We start from the raw sequence: 20,222 nt of genomic DNA on the forward strand, positions 1-20,222 counted from the left end.
GTGAAGAAATAAATATCCTCTGAAGGTAATTCAGAGCTGGAGCCTGACGTAGGTTCTCTGATTCACCACCTGGAAGTACCTGGAGAAACAGCCTAAGCATTACCTGTGATAACTATTAAGCGAGGATCAATCCTGTTTGTTTGTTTGTTTGAGCCTGCTGCTTGCAGTGTTGTAAGCAATATGAATGTCATTTTCATATATAAGCGTAGAAATTGTTATGCAGCTAAGTAGAAAAGTGCAAGAAGCGTGATTAAAGTGATTAACCAAACCCTTTTGAAGTTAGGACAAAGTGTTCTCAAGTCTTTCAAAGGATATTTACTTTTGACTTACATTAAGGAAATCTTACAGAACTTACATTTCTTTTCCTTTTTAAAATGCAGAACTTCTTGTTGACATGTCTATCTACTTGGGTCCTTTTAAAGCCTAAAATACATACCTGTTTTCTTTCATCTCCTTCCTCTGCTTCTTCCCTCTCCAGAGCTCTTCAAAACACAGTAGACAGAAGTTTGGAACTTGTATATTGCTCCTTGCATAGCCACTTATTATGGATGTCAAAACTGTACGCTCTCCATATTTTGTTTTAGAAGTATCGTCAGCATGTTCTGAACAACATTTGGGTATTACTGTATTGTGCCAATGTTTGCAAGTTTGAGTTAAAAGAGACTTGCAGAAGGTTCTGTGGCACTTCTAAAACTGAAATACAAATGAACATTTAAAGAATATCAATGATGGAAGCTTATGGACTGTTGGACATGTTCTAATTAGGGAAATAAAATTAATGGTAGGCTAGATGAGATATGAAGTCTTCCTTTGAGAAGCCTCTATCTTCCTTCAGTGTACGTTTTCTTTTAAATGATACCTTCCAAGAACTTCCCTGGTACTGGCCTTATACAGGTTTGCAATGAATTTTGATTAAATTTTCCTATTGCTCATTTTTCTACAAGTCTAAAGGAGATGGATGAGAAGAATCTTGAACAGAGCTCCTAATTTTTATTCTTCTATTGCTGAATTATTTATGCAATGTCTTTCTTTCCCTGTGAATTTTTTTTTTTTTTTTTTAAAGAAGATTTCCTGCTAGAGATCATTTTACTGGCTATGAAACCTACACATGGACCTCTCTGGGATAAGAAATCTGGAGAAGAGGAGGCTCAGGGGAGACCTTATCACTCTCTATAACTACCTGAAGGGAGGTTGTAGTGAGCTGGGGGTCAGCCTCTTCTCTCTCGTAACTAGTGACAGGACAAGGGGGAACGGCTTCAAGTTGCGCCAGGGGAGATTTAGGCTGGACATTAGGAAATACTACTTTTCTGAAAGAGTGGTCAGGTGCTGGAACAGGCTGCCCAGGGAGGTGGTGGAGTCAGTGTCCCTGGAGGTGTTCAAGAAATGTTTAGATATAGCGTTGAGAGACATGGTTTAGTGGGGTTATTGGTGGTAGGTGGATGGTTGGACTAGGTGATCTTGTAGGTCTTTTCCAACCTAGCTAATTCTATGATTCTAAGAAAGTGATATTTCTGTTCTAAGGACAGAGAGATTAAATACTCAGAAATGTTTATCATCATTGAATTTCACATCTATAATCACTGGCTGAAAAACTTCATTTCAATTTCTGTACAGCCTGGAGATGTTGAAAAGTCTTAACAGTTGTTCAGGGGCAAATCTGCTTTAGTCTGAACTCTCCTCTGTTTTACCAGCTTGTTGACATTATAGAGTCCTACCTGTGGCTAAAGCGCTGGATACTGAAAAGACTTAAGTGAATTGTTGTTCCTCTGCCCCTTTGAACGGGTTCACAGGAACGTTGTGGTATATGGGATGTTGTGATGTTTGCTCATCTGTTAGAAGGATGACATGAAATCATAGAATCATTAAGGTTGGAAAAGATCTCTAAATTCATCTAGTCTAACTGTCAACCCATCTGCACAATGCCTGCTAAAATGCTGCAGACTCTCTAATTCCAGTTTAAGTACTGTTTCTAAGTAAGTCTGCCTGTTTTGTGATGGCAGCAACACAGTGAGTGTAGAAGGCAGACCAATGGGAGAAACAGCCCACAAAGAACATTTCTGGTGCAAATGGGCACATAGGAACCCAGGACTGGAGCGCGTCCTTCACGGTAGTTTAATAGGAGTAGAGCTAGGAGATAATCAGCCAAGCCTGCAGTGCATGATGACTGTTGCAGACTCAGAACGCATGGAGTGTATTTCACCCATCAAAGGCAATTTTATTTTGTGAGGGAATGCATACATTTTCTATATTTCACGTTAGAAGGAAAGTTTGAAAGTAACTCAACCTAAAATATTAATTGCTAATCAGGCTCCTCTGACTTTTTCAGTTTTTCTGTCTATTTGCATTTATCTAGTGATGGCAGCTGGTAGAATGTGTGTGTTTGTATATGTACCGTCTTGGGAAACAGTCTGAGCTGTAATGTGAGAGTGAAGGCAAGCAGTGACCGTGCTAAACAACCTGCTGGGCAGCTAAGGAATGGCTTGTTAAATGACTGAGATTGTCTTTAGCAATATATTCATAAGAATTCAGAGGCTATTTTTACAGTGGCATATTTACCTATGTAGGCTTCAGTTTGTCATCACTAACAGCAAACTCCTCTCCAATTTCTTCAGCATTGTACTTCATTTTAGAAGAATGGGCTGGAAACTGACAGTTGTTTTAAGCATGTGAGAAACTGACTTTATTACTTATGTGCTGTCAGCACTAGGATCTATGTGTTCAAAAGCACATGAAAGTATTTATATACACATTTTATAGCATAAAATTATAAAGCAAGAACTGTTCATTTAATATTTGAAAGTGCTATGCACAGCTATTATATCATAAAAGCAATACATAGTAAATCATCTGTACATTGTTATGTATGACAAAATGTTTAAATATGGAATTAAACCTACTTCCATTTCAAACTAATTGAAAGCTATAATTTAAGAAATTGACATGCTGTTTTTGTTCTGCAGTAAATTGACTTTTAAGGTCCTGTGATTTTTGACTAGCTTAGAGTGTGAATTTCCTTCAGAACTTGCAAAACAGAAACAAAACGTTTCTTCTTGGTTTGATTTTCTATTAATGTTATTATCCTTCTGTCTCAGTTTCAGCTGGGAAGAAATTGTTTTCTTCAGAGTGCCTGGTATGATGCTATGTTTTGGTTCTAGGAGAAAAACAATGTTGATAGCAAAAAAACTATAAACATCAGCGTGTTAAGAAATGTTGAACAGAGCCAAGGCCATTCTCAGCAAGGGGCTCAAGGAGCTGGGAGGGAGCTGAATTAGCACAGCTGACTTAAAATCATGAAATTGATATTCCATACCATGTGACATCAAACGGAAGGAGTTTTGATCTTTTTCTCTTCCTCTGCTCGGGGGCTAGTTGGGTATCAGTCAGAGGTGGTGAGCAATCACTTGTTATATACATTCATATATACATATAGTCATAACTATTAGACCTTTTCTTTTCTCTCTTAGTTTTATCTCAACCCACGAGTTCTACTTTTTTTTTTTTACCCCCGATTCTCTCCCCCATCCCACTGGGAAGGGGAGAGTCAGCAAACGTCTGTGTGTTGCTCAGCCACCTGCTGGGTTAAATCACAGCGCCTTCATAGCCTTTTTGTCTTCCCTCACACTTTAATGCTCTGTATATTGTGAGATACTTTGAGATTCCAGCTTTTGTTCCTGCCCTTTTTGCAAATAAATACTTTCATAATATGTACCAAATTGTAGCTTCCCTTTCTATTGTCAAAAGAAGCAGTGAGCTGTGCTCCTAGGCCCTGCTGTGCTCTGACTGCTTCCAAGCACTAACCTTGCAGCAAGAAAGGAAAGGTGTGCAGGAGATGCTGCAGTGAACTACCCTCAGATGTTGGCAAGCAGCTAAGCACAGATGAGAAGACCTCTCTGCAGCTCCCCGGGTCTTCTCCATATTATGTATTCTCCATGTGATGAGTGGGTAGTGCTCTATCACTACCATTTTGAGGTATTATCCAGCGAACTTCTTGCGTTTTCTCTAATGATGACAGAGGGGTACTGGCATACCAAAAGTGTTCAACACATACTAAGCTTTTAGATATTTGGACAGGCTTGTTTCGAATGGCTCATTTTCATCTTCTCTTTTCAAATGTGTTCATTATGTTTTGACAATGCATAAAAGCGTACAGTCATAGAATATCCTGAAATGACCCACAAGGGTCACTGAGTTCAACTCCCAGATCCACGTAAGCACCACCCAAAATCAAACCCTATGTCTCAGCATTGTCCAAATGCTCCTTGAACTCCAGCAGCTTGGGGCCATGCCCAGTGCCTTGGGCAGCCAGTTCCATGCCCATTGCCCTCTGGTACAGAATCTGTCCCTAACCCCCACCTACCCCTCCCCTGACACAGCTCCATGCCGTTCCCTCAGGCCCTGTTGCTGTTACCAGAGAGCAGAGCTCAGCGCTGCTGCTCCCTCAAATTGTCCCTTAACTTTACCTTCACCAAAAGCATTGAAATCATAGCACTGCTTTCGTTACTTATACAGGATTAGTCATGATCAGTCATGCTTCCTATGAATTGGAGGCACACATGGTTGGGGACAATTCTCATCTAAGGCATAAAGGTCAAAGGAAAGAGTGAAGGCCTTCACTGATGGGTTTATGTTAAAATTTTTTTGCTTGCCTGGATTCAGGCATGCGCTCTGCTCTGCTGCACTGGCTGACTTTCAAAGCTCTTGGAAAGCATATCTTTGTTTCCGTGCCAGTTCTTCAGCCATTCCGCTAGTCAGGAGGCCAAGTGTCAGAAGTTCTGCTTGCTGTATGCAGCGTTGTAATTCATTGTGTAGGTCAAGGTAATAACTCAATTAATTTATTTATACTTGGCCTACAGCCACGGAATGCAAAACAAGAATTCTGAAGCAAGTGTCAGTGAATTTGCTTATGAAACATAAGGCACAAAAGCATAAATTCAACATCAGGATTGACAGGGGATGAGGGAAGGATTCTCAGTGTCTATGTGATAATTAGTATAGCACTACAGAAACAGTCTCAAGTGGAAAGCCATCATTGCTTAACTAATTTCTCTAAAAATTAGGTAGGAATAGAAATGTCTATTGTGGGTTTTAATTCCTGGTTCTCCAATTATGGTAAAATCTGAAGGAAAAAACACCTTTAACATTTTTATATTAATTGCTAGTTTAACAAATTATTTTACTTGGTAATAATTTTTCCTTTAAGTATGATCCTTTCTTGGTTAGAGGCTTATTGCTACTGTGACTTTCAATGGCACAAGTCCTTCAATATCTGTAACTAAAATATTTTTACTGCCAAGAAAATCATGTTCTTAAAATCCAAATTCTCATACTTTTACACCACCTTGCAATTGCTTAAACATGCATAGATACATGCAAACAAATCCTAAAATCCTTTCTAACATGTTCATTTTTCTTCTTGAATTTCCCTTGTGGATCCCTTCTAATTTGGAATATTCTACAATTCTGTGATTCTACTGTGTAACTGGATTGGATGGTGAAGGAATATGTAGGGCCTATAATCCTTACTTCCTTCATATTCCTCAGAAAGGGGCCAGGTTTCAGCGTCCTCTCTGAATAGTCTCTCTCGCTGCCACTCTCAGAGCCAGAACACAGGACCAGGTGGACCTCAGGAACGCTTTCCTTCTGCTTGTCTATATGGTCTGAGACTGTCCCTGTTACAAAGTGAAAAAATGGTAACTTAAACCACTTTAAGAAGGTCCTTGACTCTCTGGCTCTCAACCTCCATTTTATGCTGAAAATGGCCTTACTATAACATGTCAGGGACTGGGTTAACTGTTTCAAGGATGGCATGAAAATGGTATGCTGAACGTATATGAACCAAACATAGACATGTATATTTTTACTGATTTGATGTTAGGTAACCACTTAAAAAAGGTCAAATGAATCTCACTTCTCAAATATCCATTTCCCTTCATTATTTCTAAAGAGAGCCAGCACTGACTGGCAGGCGTCTGAGGATATCTAATATCATCTGGAATGAAACCTGCTCCCAGACTGAAATATTTGAACATCATCTGTGGATATGCAGTTTTAAAAATATTGACCTTTATAAATAGAACTGACTGTCAACTGTAACTCTACAAAGGACCCATGCCGATCATAAAGCAGTTGTATGTATGTAGAGACAGTGGTTACCCTTCATTCATGTGTGTCCTGAAGGCTGGTCCTATTTTTCACACAAATGGCTCTTTGATCAAGTTCAAATTAACTGTTTTATGGAAAGGCCGTAATTTCTTTCTTTGCTTCTTTTTTTGCACTGATGTAATTGTTCTTGATTAGTTCAAGCTGAACAGATGTTAGAAGATAGCTATGACTTATATCCAGACAAAGCAACACAAAGGGACCCGATAACCCACTGCCATAGCTGGTCAGACTCAGGACAGATACAGCAATGTGAGAATTCCCCTCCAGAAGAGCCACATTTTTGTTTTTTTTTTTCTGTGGGACAAGAACATTTTACCATGTGGCAGTTGTGCACAAATGTTTTGTGGGGAGACACAGCCTGTTACCTGCATCTACCGCAATTTAAATTGCTGGTTGACTTGTATCACATAAGCAGAAGGAGGTGAGCTGAGGAGTGCGCCTACAAGCCAGTGGCTGCTGGCAAAGGTTATATTTGCATTGCAGGTGATGAACTGGAGAAATATCTAAAGCTTGGTTTTCTCTGCCTTTCTGGCAGAGGGGCGTTATGTACACACCTGGAAATGCTCCTCCTCATCAAAGTTTGTTAAAGGAGAGGCATTTTTTCTGTTTGGTTTTTGTTTTCTTTTAGCCCAGAGTTGTCACCTATAAGACATATTTTTTTAATAGGCTTAATAAAGGCTTGCTGACAACATGCTGAGTGCCAGAATTTCACTGAATTTGTGCAACCTTGGAAGCATTTTGCAAGATGTTTAAAATCTAAATCTGGTGAACCCAACACAAGATCTTTCCCCTTCCTTTGTCTGTCTGCAAAAGAGATGTGCCAGAACAGTGTCCTCACACCAAACACCCCTGGACATGCTCATCCCACAGACCAAAAAAGTGCATTTGCAGCACAGAAGGAAAGCCAACAGCAGGAGGAGCACTTAAAAGCTGTGACAGCTTATATAAGGATGATCTGCAGCCTCTAGGGAAATGAAACAGGATTTCATCCACTTGATCTCCTGTAATCACATAACATCTCTAATACAGTCTAGAAATGAAAGACAAATGACAGCGCCTGTGTCATGATGCTCATCTTACAGTGAAGACAACACTGAGCAGAACCTGAAATGTGATGGACGGATTTCCCAGAAATAAGAGAATAGAAAACAAAAATAATAGCTTCATTTTATTATTATTTTTGTTAGATTGGATCAAGACAGGATGTAAGTGTTTTGGCCTTTGAGCTCAGTTTTCTAGGAGTGAATATGATTAATTCAGGGTCAGAGGCTCACAATATTCATACCAGCACCAGGGTGAAATTAAGCATGCCATTTATGTAGCCAGGTAAAACAGGGGGACAGGTTAACAGCTGATGGCTGCCTCTTCCTCATATTCCCAGAGGGCTGGGAAATAAAACACTCATGTGAATCTCTCCGCTGTATTTGTCAAATAGTATTTGTGAGTCTCCATTGGGCCCAACGTATTTGAAGATAGCATATCAAAATCAAATGTACTATTGTGTTTAATTCTGCAAATCATTTGACATTATTTCTGATACCTGACAATGGTCGACTAACTTTCAGCAAGTACTCCAATGGCAAAAGCATAAACATTATTTTAAAGCAATTTGATCTCTTATGAATTTAGACTTTACTTTTTCTCATATATATATTTGAAATAACTGGGTTAAGCTAAATTTCGGGGGGACTCACGCAAAACTGAAGTGCATTTATACAGTAAGTGAATGCGTACATATGGGGAAATTTGACACGTTAACTTAAGGCCAGACAGTAGTGGCTGAAACTTTCTAGTGCGATCTTCCCACGGAGTAGACCAGCAATAGTACATTTCACTACTGCTCATAAAAACATCAGTTTGCTGAGCCTTTAATTTCTACAGGTATTGTTTGTGTCACTTTTTCCCCTTCCTCTGTCATAAAGTTATAAGATGTTGTTTGAGTTGATGCTTGGTGGATGAGTGTGAAGGGGAATGCTGCAAGTAAAGGTGTATTCAGTTTGCTTGGTGCCCCAGAGAGGAAAGGTGGTGGCACTGGTGCCAGTGGGCTCTGAGATCTGCCTGTCCTCAGCATAGGTAGGGTGCAGCACAGGAGAGGTGCAGGTGGTTGTGAGACTCCTGTGCCTGAAGGTGGAGAATCTGCAATGGCTTGAAGCAAAAATGAAGACCTGAACAGAAAGGTGTCGCACAGCACAATGGGGAAGGAGCCATTCTATCAAAGCAACCTTCCTGCCTGACAGTTCAGTGATATATTCCTTCCTCCCAGCGATTCTAGCACATTGTGCAGCAGTGTGTGCCGGCAGCTGCTCACTGCCTCTCTTCATCCCGTCAATTTGATGCAATAGTTCACACACATGAAAAAAGCCCTGAGCTAAGAGGGTTAATGAAGCCTGTGACTGATGGAATAACTGTGAGCACCATCCACATTGTCATCCTTCAAAATGTGCACATCCAGACTTATTTCTCCATGTGGTCATTCGTGTTGTTCTGGACAGGTGTCAGTGTCCTTTTGATGTCATGCCTAGCAGCTACAAAACTATGACCTATATTGCAATGGTTTTGTCACCAGCTTTGCGTGGCAGACTCAGTCATAATCTATAACCTGTCGATCAAAGCTTCTGGATGATACAAAAACACAGCTTTGGCATTCTGGTGAGACAGTCACCAACAACATGATCACAACTGCCAGAGTCATCACTTCCAGGTGATGTGACACATTACTCAATTTTTGAGGCAATCATAGCACTAGCAAGCATCGAGGCCTGTGGTTTTTTACACAAAACTGCATTTACTCTTTACTCATCCTCACTGAGATTAAAGCAAATGCCTTGCCAAGACAGTGAAATCTGTCCATCTCTTTCTATTCTAGAAAATAAATAGAGGTATTTCTCCTTAACAGTAACTTGTATTTTAGTCAAAATTGTTCTGTTTCCTGGCTCTGCAACTAACACACTTTTTAATTTTTCTTTCATGACTTATGACCTCTTCATCAAAGGTGAGGAAAAAGTCAGTGGGGTGGGAGGTGTGCTTTGGGGAGGACCAGAACACTGATTGAGAGGCATCTCTGATCACATCTTCTCTGGGTGCAGGCTTCTTTACCCTTGCTCTGTCATCCTCACTAATTGCAGCTGGGACAGACTGGGATCCCTTGTCTCAGGAGAAGGTATAGCGCTACACAGATGAAAGTTGTACAAATCTAACTACCAGGGAACATGGTTGGAGGAGCCAGCTGTGGGCCTCTTTTGTTCTGTGTGAGACTACATACGTCAATGCATCGAGAGAGAATCATTGTGAACTCTATAAATGTTTTCCTCAATTTCCTGAATAAAGTTTAAGTGCAACCAATTTGCTTTCTGAAGGAGTCCTGAGAGGCCACTGTAATTTGGTTATATGAGCCCACAGTGTCTTCTAGGTGGTGTTTTCAGAGGGAAGTTTTTGGAGGTGAAGTGTTTTGGACTCCTTTTCAAGGCGTCTACGTCTCCAATTTGTCATGGCTCTGCCTCTTCCCCATCCTTCTGGAGCCCAGGCTACTGAGCTAATACAATACATAGATTGGTAAGTAACCTTGTGCTCAGTTGGCAATAAACTTTTGTTAGGTCCAGACAATAGGGCAAGTGATGTTATGATTTGGTGGTTCAGGTTGCCATTGTCAGAAAAAAATACTTCATGAGAAGCCTAGTGTAGCCCTGAAAGAAATAGCTGAGAGGCTGTCCCGTTTCCAACCTTGGATCTTTCAATACATGGCTGACCAAAGACATGGCAGACCTGAACTAGTGATGGCAATGGTCCTCTTTCACATAGGATATAGAACTAGACCATCTTCAAACAGCATTTCTATGGTTTTGTGATTGCTTCTGTTCTTGAATTGCCAGAATGGTCCTTCAAATGGATTTGGCCTGAGGCGAGTATCAGTCTCCTGAATCATCCTCAGGTATCACTTGGAAATTTCCATCCTAAGCCATTCCCAATCAGCAGTTTGGGTAATGCTCCCTTGCTTATAAGGGGAAGATAATTTTATAGAATGGCAATTGGCATTCTGCACTAGGATAATGTCTTGGAAAAAAATAACCGATTAAATTTCCAGGCATAGATGTGTTTCATCAAGGAAAGTAAAGTGGGAATCTGTGCAGATTTGTTTCCTGCTTGGCCATATCTGCAGTAAAGGCATTCACAGAGTGGCCATTTTGTTAGCTTTGACAGAAGGCTAACACAATGTGCACTTACTTACCTCACCAGAGTATTTGGATCATTAGTTTATTACTTTAAAAGTTCTTTAAAAGAAGAAAATGACAACCATTTATCACTGCTGTCAGGAGTGTAATCTAGTTGCTATCTTGCAGAGATGTTTCTGAGTATTGTGTAACAAAATTTGTCACTGTCTTTCTCTGTAGGGACGTAGTGTGATGTTAAATTCAATTAGTATATGCAGTAAGGGGGGGGGGTGCTGTCACATAACTTGATTTCTAACCCCTTCTAAAGTTTATTGTCTTCAATTCTTGGAGAGGGCTTTCCAATCAAATAAACATCAGGCTCTGGTAGTCTATATTCATGGGTTCTGGCCTGCATGTTTCTGTATGCAAGGAATTTATTCAGTGCTTTGCACTTGTAAATTTAGTTGTTATTGTTTTACTGCTAGCATCACAAGAATTTTCTTTCTAGACCACCCCAGGAGGAATTTAGTCCAATGTTTTGTCACAGACTGGGTTTAGCATCAGGGTGAGCCTGAGATTCTGGAAACCAGTGGAGGCCACTGCTGGTACCAGATGGCTAACTAAAAACTGTGAATAGTCCTCCAGCAAGGGATCTGGAGTGAGAGAGATCAAGAGAGTTCACAATAACCATATTTAGATGTGTTTTTGACCTTTGCCTGTGGATTTGCATGGTATCCAAAAACCTTTTCTATTTTTATTTCTTTTCACTATTAGCAGACACTGAGCTCCATCTCTAGGGTGCTGGGCATACACTGCAAGGAAGGGGAAAGTGGACCCTTGAACGGAGCTGGCATACATCGTGGAGAAAGGAGGCAGAGCAAGCATGACCCTGGGTGAAAGTTCACACAAAGAGACTAGTGTTTAAAGCTATGGATAAAGTATGCAGGGAATCCTGCCGCAGATGATTTGCAAATTACCATTTGGGGTTGAAAGTGGAAATAGTGGGTGTTTGTGTAAACATAGGGTTAGCCAGCTTTTCCTCATAAAGTTCTTCTGAAGGAGAGACTTGGAGGATTTCTATCCTATAAGCAATGAGGTGCGTAGTAAGATTACAGTTATTCCAAAGGTGTGCAAAGAGGGAATGTTGGAGTTACAACCCATCCCTTCTGCTTCCAGCCCTGAGCTTAGCCCTGTAGAGCTTGCTGCTGCCCTCTTTGTTTCCTGTTATCTTTGAGTCACCGCTTAGAATCATAGACTCATTTGAGTTGGAAGAGACCCTTAAAGGCCATCTAGTCCAAGTCCCCTGCAGTGAACAAGGGGGCCTACAGCTACATCAAGTTGCTCAGTGTCTCATCCAGCCTGATCTTGAATGTCTCCAGGGATAGGGCATCCACCACCTCTTTGGGCAACCTGTTCTGGTGCTTCACCACCCTTACTGAAAAAAAAAACAAACCTTTTTTTTTTCTTGTATCCAATCTAAATCTCCCCTCTTAGTTTGAAATCATTTCACCTTGTCCTATCCCCTTCTTTCTTATAGCCCCCATTTAGATACTGGAAAGCCACTCTCAGGTCTCCCCAGAGCCTTCTCTTCTCTAGGCTGAACAGCCCCAGCTCTCTCAGCCTGTCCTCGTAAGAGAGGTGTCCTTTGGATCATCTTTGTGTCCCTCTTCTGGACGCGCTCCAACAGGTCCATGTCTCTCCTGTACCTAGGACTCCACATCTGGACACAGTACTCCAGGTGAGGTCTCACCAGCGCAGAGTAGAGGGGCAGGATCACCTTCCTTGACCTGCTGGCCATGCTTCTTTTGTTGCAGCCCAGGATACAGTTGGCTTTTGGGGCTGCGAGGGCACATTGCTGCTGGCTCATGTTCAGCTTGCCATCCACCAGTGTCCCCAAGTTATTTTGGCAGGGCTGTGCTCAACCCTTTTGTTCCCCAGCTTGTATTGATAGTGAAGCTTGCCATAGCGGAGGTTGCCACAATCCAAGTGCGTTCCACCTGGAAAATGGTGAAAACCCACTCCAAATTCAACCTCATGGATCTTTCATATTAGCTACATTTATCAAGCTGTATATTTGTTTGATTTGTGACAGATTTACTTTTGATTGTAATATAGCATTCAACCCAGCAGGGCATATTTTTTTGAGGTGCTTTAGTCTTTTTTGAAATACAAATGATTTTTTTTTGTAGTGGCACTTTGGAAAAGATACATTTTCAAGTAACATATAATTATACTCTATAGTTGTCAAACAGAACAGTGGCTAAGTGGCTGTTCAATAACATGCAGCAGTAATGCTATATCAGGCACTAACGCTGCTTACCTTTTAGCTACAGTGTAATTGTTGGTATTTCAGGTAAAGTACTGCTGCATTTATTCCCATATGAAAGTGCTGCTGTAAAGCTGGGAAGTATTCTTATGTCATAATGCTTCTCAAAGTTCATATGCATGTGAGTGGAAGTGAACATGTCAATCACCCTGGAAAGAAAATGGAAAATTACCCACCCTCTCTAAAATCAGTAGTTTTAAAAAATGGTGTTAGTATGTAAGAGGAACCTGACCTCTGTGTGCTCTGAACAGTGTGAAGATATATTGTCTCTCTCCACTTAATACAGCAATAGGAGGGCTATAAAAAAGATGGTGCTTGAGTGCAGCAGAGGACAGAACTATAGAAAGGCCATTCAACATTACTTGATTTGGTAAGTAGCTGATAGTATTCAGTTCAACGTGTTTTTCTGAATACCCTAAATTAAATATCCAAAAATTTTAAAGGACTATGTTTAAGCCTGGAAAAATTGCATTGGAAGAGCTAAATAATCTCTTAAGTTCTTTAGGTCAAGGTTTTTTTGTTTTTTGTTTTTTGTTTTTGTTTTTTGTGTGTGTGTGTGTGTGTGTGTGTGTGTGTGTGTGTGTGTATGTGTGTTTTTAAACCTGGATGCACTGAGGAGGCTTAGCAGAGAATGTTGCACATGTGTTTATGCATCTTAATGTGTTTCTATTAGTATTAGCTTCCTTGTTGATTCTTCAGAATGCGAATGCAGGGATTTGTGAGTGCAGCACTATCCTCAGACACTGCATGTACTTCACTAGCAGTCTGTTAGCCTGCAAAACTAAAAAGGATATCTGACACCTTTCCAACCTTTTTGCAACTGAGCAGAGGTAAAAATACACAGGTAATATGATACTAACTCAAAATACTCAATAGAAGTGTAGGAAAAATATTGTGGATATTTCTTAGAATTTCAAATTGTTATCGTACACAGTGTTTCTTTACTAAGCATCTCATTAAGAGAGTATTTGCAAAATTATGTCTTTTCTACATCCAAATACTTGTATTCATGTCAAAAAGATAGTAACTGCAGAGGGACGAGAATGCTGGCTGGTTTTAATTGGTTGCTATTTGTCCATTGTTGTTACGCTTGAATCTCTGAAAAGATTTGTCTGGGGAGAAAAAACAGCATTGTGTGAAATGTACCCCGTCACATGCCACATCAAGATTAACAATTTATGGATAATTTGAAATTGAAATTTCTTTATGTATTAAATTTATCAACTTATTCTCAAGAATAACTGACATTTTCATACGAGATATGGTTGTTTGCAAAGAGGATAATGGCTAACTGTGTTAGATTTCTTCACAGTGGATAATTCAAAAGAACTTACTTAGGTTCTCCTCTCCTCTCCTCTCCTCTCCTCTTCCTGGAAAAAGACAGTATTTGACACTAGATTGGCTAAGTGGTCCCAAAGTACCATCAGCTGGCTCTAAGGCTGACATGCAATGGACAACAGAACACCAAATGGAATGGAGACAGAGCCTGGGGCAAGAGGTCTTCTGCTCCACATCTTCTACTCCCCAGCTCTGATCTGAAGCTGTCTCAGTTCTGCACACAGACTTGGACACAGGAAGGTGTAGATTGTTTTTTTCTGTCAGTCTCCCCTGAAGTACTTAGAGCAATCAAAGGTAAATCAGTGGGATCCTGTACTCCATTTCCCAGCAGTATCCTACTCAGTCATGAGCTTAATTTCTGACTGGTTTTGGAAGCATAGTAATAAAGTGGTATATCTGCGCAGTGCCGTCTTTTATTTCTTCAAGCCCTTTGAAAACAGCCCCTCCAGGGAACTCCAGTTGCATCAGTACAAAATGAAACATAAAGTAAAATCAGACACCTCAAAAACAGAAAGATAAGACATTTAAGTACTAAGTGAGGCATAATTCTGGTAAGTTCCCATACTTGGCACATCAGTTATTTCAATAGGGGATTCAAAGATGAAGAAGGTCATGACCTGAGGCTGTTTAAAAATCGATGGTGAAGCAGTTTAGCAAGCATAATATTTAGCTCTTGAGCTTTCATGTAATGAATGATTAATTGAAATATAAATACAGCCCAAAATCTTAATTTTAAACTAAGTTTTGAACAACGGCTCTGTATTTTTGTCTTCTCCTAAGGCATTACTGCCCTCATTAGATTTTTGTTTTCTTAAGATTGAAAATGGCCTCTTTATATTGGTTTTGATAAGAAGAGACTTGATACTTCCCCCGCCAAACAGGTATTTCAGGTATTCAGGGCTTTGGGGTAACTGTCAATGTTGTGACAGTATGGGAAAGAGTTTGTTGCCAATGTGCATCCATAGCTGTAGATTTGGGCACTGGAGGGACGCACGGCTGGCTATGTCATAGACTTATCAAAGGAAGAAAAGCATGCACTATTTATCTATTAGAATGGTACTGGAAGGAGTTACAGTAAGGATGGATAGTGCCTGAAATATTTAAGGAGCCAAGTTTGGACCAGAGTTTGACAGTAGAAGGACATTCCTATTGACCTAACCAATCTTTTTTCTTTTCTTGACTACAGACTCAAAGCCTCTTGCTGTAGTGATTTAATAAGCACACTGACTCAGCACATACATTGTGGGAAGATCAGATCTCTCCATTGTGTCTTCTTTTATGTACCAAATCTTGGTCAAAATCTTGGTCCTTATCTTTAAAATGCCCCTCAGAAATTTGGGGTTAAGTTGGTCTGAAAGGTTGTCTGAGCACAAAGGATGAAGTGTTGATGGTAACACTGCTCCTCTAGCACACCAGTGTCTGGAGGGGGCAGCTCCTTTGCTAGCTTTTTTCACGTCCTTGTTTAAGGTATATATATGCCCTATGTGCTCCACTAGTTATTGTATTAGACACACAATGGTGCTTTCTGCCTGTAGTGAAGATGAACAAACAATGGCCAGCATGTCATAGCAGAAGGGACTTTGACATTCTGGGAATGATAAAGCTGCAAAGATTTCTGCAGAAGAGAACAAGTGGATGATCACAGCTCTCAAATCCCTCTGAGCTCTGTGCATCCAGTTGCTGAAGTTTTGATGATGGGTCTGGCCCATTAAGGAAGGCTTTCAGAAATGTCACTCAGCTTTGTTTAACAAACAGAGCTTACTGGCAAATCTCATGGCATAATAGAAAGGGAGGAGACTGAATATGACCTACATGAAAGGTCTTTGATTTGAAAACTGGGATAAATAACAGCAGCGCGGAGAGTATTTGTGTAACTGAGAACTTACTCTGGTCCAAACCATACAACCAATGTTCTTGGCACTGAAATAGCAGTGACAACCCCAGCTGGTGTTTGGAGTTCAGATTCCCATAAGACTAATCTCAGAAGCAGCAGCCAAGAGATCTGACCTATCTGAAAGCCCTAACAAGCACTTCAGCTTGGCTGGCTTCATGCAGAGCTTGTTTCAGCTGGAGATGGACAGAGCTCATGGTTTTGCACTGCAGATTTTATATACTGCCATTTTGTATCCTGGGATTTCTTATGCAGGCCCATAGCTGAATATAGATTAATTTTTCTGCAACTTTTTAGACAATAACATGGTTGAGACTTCTCTTTCAACAAAGTGAGGGTAAGATCTTCCAGCTTTAACAATAGCAGCATAGCTCACATCACTTGGCACTCCATGGTGAAAGCTCTTCGGTGGATGTTGCCTGACAGGCTTTGTCCAGCTGACTGAGCATGTGAAAAAAGATGTTTACCCCACACAGAGGTAGATACAGAAGCCAAAAGGAAAGAAGAAAGAGAAAACAAACCCATATTTTTTCTCTCTTTTTCTTCTTGGATGATGTGAAAAGATGGAATAATTTTTGGCTCAAAGTTTGTTCAGCGGCATCCATCCAAGACATAACCTGCTTGACAAGGTTTTGGGGTTACCATGAGCTCAGAGATAACATATGTGACTGGGCAACCAGGAGAAACCGTTTTCAGCTGTTGCTCCTTTTGGGCATTCAAGCTGATGTATGTCAGTATATGTATACCATGCAGTCATAGTACGTACCTAGCAGCCCATCATGCAACAATTGCATGATCAACTACCGATTACCCAACAGAAGGGGCATGTACTATGGATATGCTGTTGCTGACAAACCAAGCAGAAGTCACCCTGACAACCAACTGCTGCCCCTGGCAACCAAAATGATTCTAGGAAGAGGATAAAAACCCAAGGAGTTCTGAGGTAGAACGAGTAACCCCTCTGCCAAACTGCAGCCATGTGGGTCAATGAGACATCACTGACTGACTTGCTACCTCCCTACAGACCAACGAGATGTCCCTGATGGTGACTATCCCCGCTTCGTAAACCATTTGCTAGGATTTCTCTCTTTGCTATTACTAACTCCCCTGTCTTCCCTGCATTCCTTAGCTGCTCAGAATCCATAATAAATCAATTGGACAACATTTGGCCTCTTCTGCTGCCTTAATCTTCCTCCAGGTACATATGTGTTGAACCATCTCCTCCAATAATTGGAGCAAGACACCTGTTCAAGTGCCTGTGCACACTTGGTACATCACTGGGAAGTGGCAGCGCTCTGCCTCAATATATACTATGAACTAGGGGGAGCAGTAGGGGGAAGCCAAATTTCCCACAACCTAAGTGTTTTCTACAGGGCCGTTGCTGCTGACAGGGATGTAAATGACAACTGCTATTGTATACTGAATGGTGCCTGTGTATGCTGCAGCTGCTGTTTGCAGCATGTTGTGGAGTTTGTCTGCAGAGTGTTCCCCAAGGGACCCCAGCACATCCTCCTGTATGGCTACCTGCTTCAGGAAGGGTGAACTCGCTCCCCATGTTGCTGGAACTGGGCTGGCTCAGGTCTGATGCTGTTTCTGCAGCCCCTGTACTTCCTGGCATCCTGTATGTTAGTGCTCCTTTTTAGTTCACTGTGATTACTATGGAGAAATTAATTAATCATCTAGTTGTCTAACTTAGCTTACATGTATGCATCATTGCATATCTTTGAGGCTGGATTTTCTTTCATAAACACATACAAAAACACACTGAAGTATTTCAGTGTGGAGTATTTCAGCTTGGAGAAGAGAAGGCTCCAGGGAGACCTGAGGGTGGCCTTTCGGTATCTAAAGGGGCTCTGTAAGAAAGAACAAGGCAGATACTTTATCAGGGTCTGTTGTGACAGGACAAGGCAAAATGGTTTCAAAATAAAAGAGGGGAGATTTAGACTGGATGTAAGAAAAAAAGTTTTTTCAATAAGGATGGTGAAGCACTGGAACTGGTTGCTCAGAGAGATGGTGGATGCACTGTCCCTGGAGACATTCAAGGTCAGGCTGAATGGGGCTCTGAGCAACCTGATCTACCTGTAGGTGTTCCTGTTCATTGCAGGGGAATTGGACTAGGTGACCTTTAAGGATCTCTTCCAACTCAAACAATTCTATGGTTCTACTTTCGCCTCTTATTCATGCTAACTCAGTATTGTTATTTTCTCTTTTATTCTTTGTCCATCTCTTACCTCTCTGTTGTTTGACTGTCCCAGTACACAAAATAAATAAAAACAACAGGTCCTGAGATAGTGGTTTCTGGCTGTAAGTGGTGATGTAAAATGATGACAGCAAAGGCAAGCCGACATCCCGCTCCCAGCCTTACCAGGGCTGAAGCTTTGGATAGCCAGTTTTGCTCTTGAAAGAGAAGTGAGGGTAAAGGTGGCAGAAAGGGGCAGAGACTACTGCCAGGAGAGAGGAATCTGTACCCCAGGATGAGATTTTCAGCTGATGAGAGGAGAAGGACCCTTCTCCTCCCCCAGTCTTATCCCAGATCCCACCGAGCTGCCTTCCTACAACCTGGCCCTGCTCTGCAACTCTGTTATTCTGTCCCAGAATTCTGTCTGGTTTGTTCATGCTGCTGAGAAGCCATGAGACAACTTTGGGAAATAACAAAATCATCTAACTGTATGCCTTGCTATGGCTTTTGATCTTCACTAAAAATACCTCCACATTAAGAGCTCAGCCCTGCTCATCCTGAAGCTGTGGTAAGAGGTCTCTGGCATTTCTCTCAGGACGTGGTCTACATCTCAGATTTCTGAGACCATATCCATTAAAGAATAGAAAAAAGAAAGTATAACTCACCACTGCATTATATTAACAAGCTATTAAAGGCTGTATTTTCACTGACTTTCATTGGTATAGTATTAATGTGATGCAAGTACGATCTAATGGAAAGAAGATAAAATCCTATGGATTCTCAAAATCATAATGAACGCTGGTTTGCTGGTGAAGAGTTACTCCTATCTCTGGCTTCATAGTCATTTTTCTGGCTCCTGCAGTACAGAATGCATTTTAAATTTCTACCACAAATCCATAAAGAAAAATATTTATAGTGCCTATAGTAAGTTAATCATTTCAGATATTTATTAAAAAACAAAAAGCCATGCAGTTCTTCTTCTAAAATGAATAAATGTCATCTCTCTGCTTTTTAAAGAGTAAGAAGCATCACTGGGTGTTTAATATTCCATGTTCATAGTTCTCTGAAATCAGCCAATATTTAAAAAAACTGTCACTGCACAACTAAACATCAACGCATATTTTTAAGGTTGCTCAGGTTTTCAATGCAATGAATCAGTGTAATTTTGAAATCTCGTTATTGTGGTAGGATAATTCCCACAGAGTTTGTTCCATCTCCATGTTCAGTTAGAACTTCAGCTCAGAACATAAATTTACAAAGCTCTTGCTGAGTCTGAATGTTCTCAGAAAATACCAAAGTTTGGACAAAAAAGATGGAGGCATCTCCACATCTTTGTCTGAGACAAATACAGCCAGTTGAAATCTGAGAATAAATATGCATAGTTGTGCATGCCATATAGTTTAAAAGATCTGCAATGTTACATTATCTGTGGGCTTCTTTGCTCCCCCCTAATTATTTTCACAAAAACATTTCCTGTATTCCACCCAAAGTGGAAGTAACACCTGTAGAATCATGGAATATGAAGACATTGCTGAATTACCATTATAAATGCTATATTTATATTTTATAGGCTTGATAGTGGTTGTACAGTTGAGGAAATAGATGGTGTAAAGGACATATTTTGCTGCTGAATGCAAAGCTCTGATATAAAATAATATAGGTAAAAAGTTCCACATGTTCTTGAGATTAATTTTACCTAGTTCAAAACTGAAGTTAAAAGACCTAAAACTATTAAAAGCAAAGCAACTACATTAAAGAACTTCAGGTTTCTTCACAGTGCAAGTTCTGTCATCTCCTGTGATAGAAATGTCCCAGTGGTCTTTAATGTGATTTCATTCTATGGTCTGTGTGTTCCTAAGATAGACTCATGACCTGTGACTTACTCTGTATGTCAGAGGTAAATAATTAAATTCTCTAGAATTCTTTGTTGTTGTTGTTGTTGTTGTTGTTGTTGTTGTTGTCTGGGTAGGTTTTCATATTGCTCAAAATAAGAAGAGGGAAGCGGAGCTCCTTCATCTAGAATTCTCACAGACAGCAGGACGCTTTCCTGCAATTTACCACCACTATGGCACTTACAACATACCTCAGCTGCCTCAGATATTGCCCTCCCTGTTGCTTCATGTTATATCATTTCTAGGTTGTCACCATAGAATTTCTTGGGGCTGCAGAGCTCATTGT

The 20,222-nt window shown here is 40.6% G+C and overlaps 1 long non-coding RNA gene across 1 annotated transcript in view; it reads left to right on the forward strand.

Annotated features, from left to right (window-relative positions):
- The window catches only part of LOC110395820, a 64,521-nt gene extending 52,788 nt beyond the window's left edge, over nucleotides 1-11,733 (forward strand). Inside the window, exons 8-9 of the long non-coding RNA XR_002436646.1 lie at nucleotides 9,572-9,714; nucleotides 11,085-11,733. This is a non-coding gene — a long non-coding RNA (uncharacterized LOC110395820). The remainder of the gene's footprint in view (nucleotides 1-9,571; nucleotides 9,715-11,084) is intronic.

Source organism: Numida meleagris, chromosome 3 (assembly GCF_002078875.1).
Source record: "Numida meleagris isolate 19003 breed g44 Domestic line chromosome 3, NumMel1.0, whole genome shotgun sequence".
NCBI classification, from domain to species: Eukaryota; Metazoa; Chordata; class Aves; order Galliformes; family Numididae; genus Numida; species Numida meleagris.